We start from the raw sequence: 7,212 nt of genomic DNA on the forward strand, positions 1-7,212 counted from the left end.
GAAGGGGGGTGAAGGGGGGTGAAGGGGTGAGGGGGGGGTTTAACTAGCCATTTAAGGCAAGCTGAAGTTGCCTGGAGTCCTTCCCTGGACAGGGGGAAGGCAAGGGGATGAGGGAGGAGGAAGGGAGACACGCAACAACTTGAAGGACCTTCCTTCCCCATGCAGCGGCATCCTACACATCCTACACACAAGTACAGGATTTTTATTCATTCATTGTGAATGGTGCGGGGGGAAGGAGGGGGCCGTTGATGATGAGCGCTGTTGATGCGAAGTTTGCATACCATCATGCACATCACCCAGTGGGGGGGTGGGGGGTAACTGCGGTTTGGGGGGGGGGGTTATCACCCAGTTAGGGGAAGAAGTTAAGACACATTATGTATGGAAACTTCTCTAATTTTTTATTAACATACATTTCAAAACTATGCAGTTTTGTATAGCAAATGTGCAGTTTTTGCACATTACACAGTGAATCGCTTTTGTGTCCCTAACCTGTTTTCGTTTCGAGAAACCAAAACCAGAAATTTTTTACACGACGTACGAGGGTATTTTGATCAGTAGGCGAAAACAGTGCAATAGGTATCAAAATGTACTTCTAGTTATAGCATCAATTCCAGGCTTTACAAAAAGAACTCTTTTTTTCAATTATCGTCAAATGTGGACGAATCGTCGATAATCAAGCATAAATTTTGAAATAAAAATAAAATTTACCGGTTGTTCCCTAGCGTCGCCCGCATCTTAGTCATGTTGATGCCGGGCACGGTGAACATGTGCATGTTGTACTTAATTTATAGTACTGCATCATAATGTATGGTATATTCATAATGTAACCATATTCATAATGTAGTATGGTATAGTGCATCTTATGAGCGAGATTAATTGAACGGGCAACGCAATAATATAGGAATACAAACATTAATGCGTGGTTCTCAGAGGGAGCATGGTTCTCATGCGAAGAATGGTTCTCATAGAATAATTTGGCAATCCTTCAGACAATCCTGCTACCTGACACGGTGATTCGGAAATAATGCTACCTATTGCAATCTAACAATCATTACAAATTAGTATAAAATGTAATCCTAACACCTTAATGATATTTATATGGCAATTCTGGAAGGAAAATCGTGTTAAAGAAATTTTAAGAAGGTAGTACATCTAAAATCCTGGGATAAAATTCTTGAAGTAATTTCGTGAAACTTACGCATATAAGAAACGTATCGTTATGAGTTTAAATTATTTAATGAAAATTTATTTTCACCACTCAAATTTATTTTCACCACTCAAATTTATTTTCACCACTCAAATTTATTTTCACCACTCAAATTTATTTTCATCACTCAATGCCTGACAGTTTAGGTATGTATCGTTCAGTGATGATTAACTTGACGATGGACTTAGTGATGAGATATTTGGTGATGAACTAAGTGATGAAATATTTGGTGATGAAGTCTGATGAATCACTAAGTGATGAAATATTTGGTGATGAGGTCTGATGAACCACTAAGTGATGAAATATTTGGTGATGAGGTCTGATGAACCACTAAGTGATGATATATTCATCAGCTGCGAGCCAACCACGTCGAGTAACCTATCGTTATCGGTTGGTTGAGTCATCGGTTTATCTTCCTCTAGACATCTAGGAGATTGCAACTAGTGCCAGCGGTGCCAGCAGTTAGGAAGTCATTCTAGTGCCAGCAGTTGGGAGGTCATTCTAGTGCCAGCAGTTAGGAGGTCATTCTAGTGCCAGCATAAGAAGCTATGCATATTTATATACAAAACGACGCGTTCAGTGTTAAGTTATACGTGCTGACTGTTTGCAGTCACGAGTAAAAAAAGAACAGAACCAACTTAAGTTCAACATAATAAACCTGTTAAAAAATTAATCGCGTGTTCTCACAATATAACTGACAATATTTCTTGAATTGTAGATAATAATAACCCATCCTAAAAAGCGTGATTAGTTTTTCACCGCCACTATTTACAGTACAAAATACCTAGTTACCGTACTACTAGCTAACACAACCGCTCTGGTTACCTAACCCTTACCTAACCGCTAATTTTATAGTTTAGTTACTAAACATTTAATTCTATTATAAAACTCAAGCAAAGATAATTACTGACTTAGCAACTGAGTTAGAGGAGCGAAACACACTGTAACAACTTAAACACCTGAAGCATTGTATAAGGATCAGAGGTGAGGAAGAGGATCTTAGAAGAGGAGTACGGAGGCTAGCATGTCTGTCCGAGCCTAGACTCAGAGGCTACCATGTCTTTAAGAGGCTACCATGTCTTTAAGAGGCTACCATGTCTTTAAGAGGCTACCATGTCTTTAAGAGGCTACCATGTCAGTCTGAAATACCATATAAGCCTGAGGCTATCTCACGATTCAGTAGCTTCAGATTCCATCGTAGCCACACATGTCAATCGTAATCTACCATGTCACATGTCATTCGTAACCTACCATGTCACATGTCATTCGTAATCTACCATGTCACATGTCTGTCTCTTATACACATCTAGATGTGTATAAGAGACAGTTAATCTACCATGTCACATGTCAGTCGTAATCTACCATGTCACATGTCAGTCGTAATCTACCATGTCACATGTCAGTCGTAATCTACCATGTCACATGTCAGTCGTAATCTACCATGTCACATGTCAGTCCTTATCTACCATGTCACATGTCAGTCGTAATCTACCATGTCACATGTCAGTCGTAATCTACCATGTCACATATCAGTCGTATTCTACCATGTCATATGTCAGTCGTAATCTACCATGTCACATGTCAGTCGTAATCTACCATGTCACACATCGGAGCCTCATCGGAAGCTATCATGTCGTTGCAAAGTATGCAGCATTAGTCCAGCCCGTTGAGACTTTAACGGAAGAAATCGAAAAGCCCGATCCTTAAAGAAGCAATAGAGGCAGTATTCCATTCATCAAATACTTTTTTTTCAATTCAAATAGCTATAATATTACAGGGGAAGCGTTTAATACTTCAGAAATACCAACATCTCAATTCAGGCGTTCGATTTCGACATCCAGACATGACTAATGCAAGTGCATTGAGACCGGACCTACATACAGAGCATACAACTATTTCGCGAATGTTTTTAATTTGAGGTTGAATTTAAAACTTTACGTATAAATGAATAGTTTTATTCTTGTTCGATACAGTGATTCATACGATGATACGTTGCAGCTTGCAATGAGTTGATCTGCAAACGAAACGTTGGTTGCAATAAGCTATTCTTGCCTGCATGCCTCAAGCTCTTTTTTTCCTTTCCTCGCACCAAGTATGATCATATACACACACCAGTGAAGGCAAATTATTCCAATGCTCTTCGAACGATATTTACTACAAATTTGTTCATGAAAGATTAAAGCGCAGTGAATTGAGTTGAGAAAAGGCACGTGCGCTACACACACTGAAGCACATACAACCACCCACTCACACGTCTAGGTCGGCACTGGCTGATATCACGGCGGTGACTCGAACATGGGAGCTGAGCGAGTCGTGTTCGTGGGCATCAGTTATTGGTAAGGAAGAGCGAGACCTTCATTAGTTTGTTCCTGTTCCATCTTTGCTTCAGCTGCGAGACTAGCAACGACGCTTCGCTTAAATTTCATTCAAACTACATCCTGTACTTGACATTTAGAATCAACGGTAAGATGGGAACGTGAGTGAGATACGAAAGATCTATGGCGTCAGCCGTCAAGTAATCGATAGGGAATTGTTACTACTAAATTTAACAAATATTAAAATTAACCTCTAAGAAAAACTACAAACACGTATTCTTCGTTATAAAAGGAATTAAAATCGAAAGTCTAATAATCTATTCTACTCAAATATTAAGTTTAAATAGCGAATATATATTGAATGGAGACCCGAGACTGCATGAGCTAGACACGGCAGATGACGTCACTTCTAAACCCGGTCACTCGTCTCATCCTTCCATCATCGATGACTTGGGATCCAATTGAACATTACTTACATTAGTTGACATACAACTCCATAAAAAGTAAAGTGCATCCAAACGAAGAGCGCTGAGATGCAATATTCATCACTTATGGAACTAATAACACATTTGTATAGACTATAGAATAATATAACGTGTTAGCTGCATATGAGTTCTCGACTCGGCCGCGAACTGTTCGAATCCTGCAACGCGTTAGTTTTGTAAACGGACAAAATCTAAACGAATTACTGTATATTTTAAATATTTAGCTCTACTGCAGCGCTTTGCAGGCATAACAGTTATTTTACACGAGAGAGAATAAATAGCGGGAATGACCTTCAGTTAATAACGAAATTTCAGGCTAAAAGATTACCATATATGGTAAAAAATTTTTTTTAATTTGGCCAATCGTCACTTATTTTCGCTGGGATTTCCAGATGTCACCATACCGCATTATAATGAGTTATATAACTACCTGTTTAGAATTTAATTTCCTATGCTGATTGTACGTGCATTTTTGAACTGATGATGGAGCTGCGCTACGTAGCTCGTGAATTTATTTAGGATTTAATTCATTTTAAATTCATGACAAATATTGGACGTTGGCGCTGTCACAACCAAGAACCAAGTTACATTTTAAAAAATTTTTCATTTTTTATGGTGAGTGTCAGACAGTTCCCCCTACCACCAGAAACCGAAAGCTGTCAGAAGTTAATGGAATTATTATTTAAATGATTATTTAATTAATAAATCATTAGTAAATTAATGGAAATTATTAATTGAATTAAATAATTAATCGCAACCAATAACGAAGGGTTGCCACCGAAGATATGGCCGTACAACCATGTTGAATTATTTTTAGTACCGCAACCAGAAAGATTTACAACCAACACTCGAGATTAAACTTTACCATGACAACAAGAAAATTCAATTTCATCCAATAAATGAAATTTATTTATGTGCCTAAACCTGAAGCTAAATTTTACGACCACAACCACACAAATTTTACTACCATAGCAACACCAATTCTATCACCACAACTACACCAATTTTTCCATCACAACCACTCCAATTTTACCACCACAACCACACCAATTTTACCACCACAACCACTCCAATTTTACCACCACAACCACACCAATTTTACCACCACAACCACAACAATTTTACCATTACAACCACACCAACTTCACCACCACAACCACACCAATTTTACCATTACAACCACAACAATTTTACCACCACAACCACACCAATTTTACCACCAAAACCACACCAATTTTACCATTACAACCACAACAATTTTACCACCACAACCACAACAATTTCACCACCACAATCACACCAATTTTACCACCACAACTACACCAATTTTACCACCACAACCACACCAATTTCACCACCACAACCACAACAATTTCACCACCACAACCACACCAATTTCACCACCACAACCACACCAATTTTACCACCACAACCACACCAATTTACCATTACAACCACAACAATTTTACAAACACAACCCCACCAATTTCACCACCACAACCACATCAAATTTACCATTACAACCAAAACAATTTTACCACCACAACCACACCAATTTTACCACCACAACTACACATATTTTACCACCATAACCACACCAATTTTACCATTACAACCACAACAATTTTACACCACAAACATACCAATTTTACCACCACAAACACACCAATTTTACCACCACAAACACACCTATTTTACCACCATAACCACACCTATTTTACCACCACAACCACACCAATTTTACCACCACAACCACACCAATTTCACCACCACAAACACACCAATTTTACCACAACACCCACACCAATTTTACCACCACAACCACAAACATCCACTGCTAGCCACGCATCCTTCACTCTCTCCTTACATCCACTGCTAGCCACGCATCCTTCGCTCTCTCCTTACATCCACTGCTAGCCACGCATCCATCACTCTCTCCTTGCATCCACTGCTAGCCACGCATCCATCACTCTCTCCTTGCATCCACTGCTAGCCACGCATCCATCACCGCTCGTTTACCTGCATGTCAGCGACACTAAATATGGCGGCACCAATGCTATTCGTACCTAAATATGGCCGTGCCAATGCTATTCGTACCTGAAGGTCAGGTAACGGGAGTTGACGATATGAGATGGATGATTAAATGTTATCAGATGAATCTTATCTAAAGTTCAAATGGTATGTAAACTTGCTTGTACTAACACGTGTTTCATATAAAATTTCAACGGGTAGAAAAATGTTGCACTGCCTTATCACAATAGACATTTGTTTTCTGCTAATATGTAGTTTATTGCAGAGCGCGCAGATAACAGTCAATAAATTCTATTGAACACTATTGAACACTATTGAACACTATTTGAAAGTGTTCAATAGTGTTCAATAGCCATTTACATTTTCTTCACTCGACGTTGATAGTTTGTATCTTAATACTTTTATTTATTTATTTATTTAATTATTTTTAGACTAGATGATCTTCTAAACACTTCCCCGATTTGCGATAAAAAACGAAATAATGTTTAGCTTCAAATAAGAATATAGACAAAAATCTTGGTTTTAGTCCAATTTAACATATATTGAATCTTTCGACATAATTAACGAAGAAAAATTTCATTGACTTTGCATCGATTTCGGCGTCACCAAACCTGAAATAATCTTCGCCATTTGATATTATTATTATTTATTATTTCGCAATGAGTTATTTATTAGTTTATTTAGTTTACGTGGCAGCGAATATCGGCCGGTATAAATTATTAGAGTGGCAAAATTTAAGCGTTATATATCAGTCATATAGTCCCGTATAAATTATTAAAGCGGCAATATATAGCGTATAATTCACTCATTTATGCCGGTATAAATTATTAAAGCAAAAATATTTAAGCGCATATATAATTCATATATGCCGGTATAAATGATTAACGTGGCAATATTTAAGCGTATATTTCACTCATATATGCCGGTATAAATGATTAAAGTGGCAATATTTAAGCGCATATTTCACTCATATATGCCGGTATAAATGATTAAAGTGGCAATATTTAAGCGTATATTTCACTCATATATGCCGGTATAAACTTCTTTAAGTTTACGAGCCATCCACCAGCAGAGGCCAGCACCTCCAGCAGCGCTACTGTCGGAGGGAAGACCCAGGATGACGGGGCTACCCTCGCACACGCTCACCTAATGGCATGGCTTATTATATAGCATG

Source organism: Hyalella azteca, unplaced genomic scaffold (assembly GCF_000764305.2).
Source record: "Hyalella azteca isolate HAZT.00-mixed unplaced genomic scaffold, Hazt_2.0.2 contig8592, whole genome shotgun sequence".
NCBI classification, from domain to species: Eukaryota; Metazoa; Arthropoda; class Malacostraca; order Amphipoda; family Hyalellidae; genus Hyalella; species Hyalella azteca.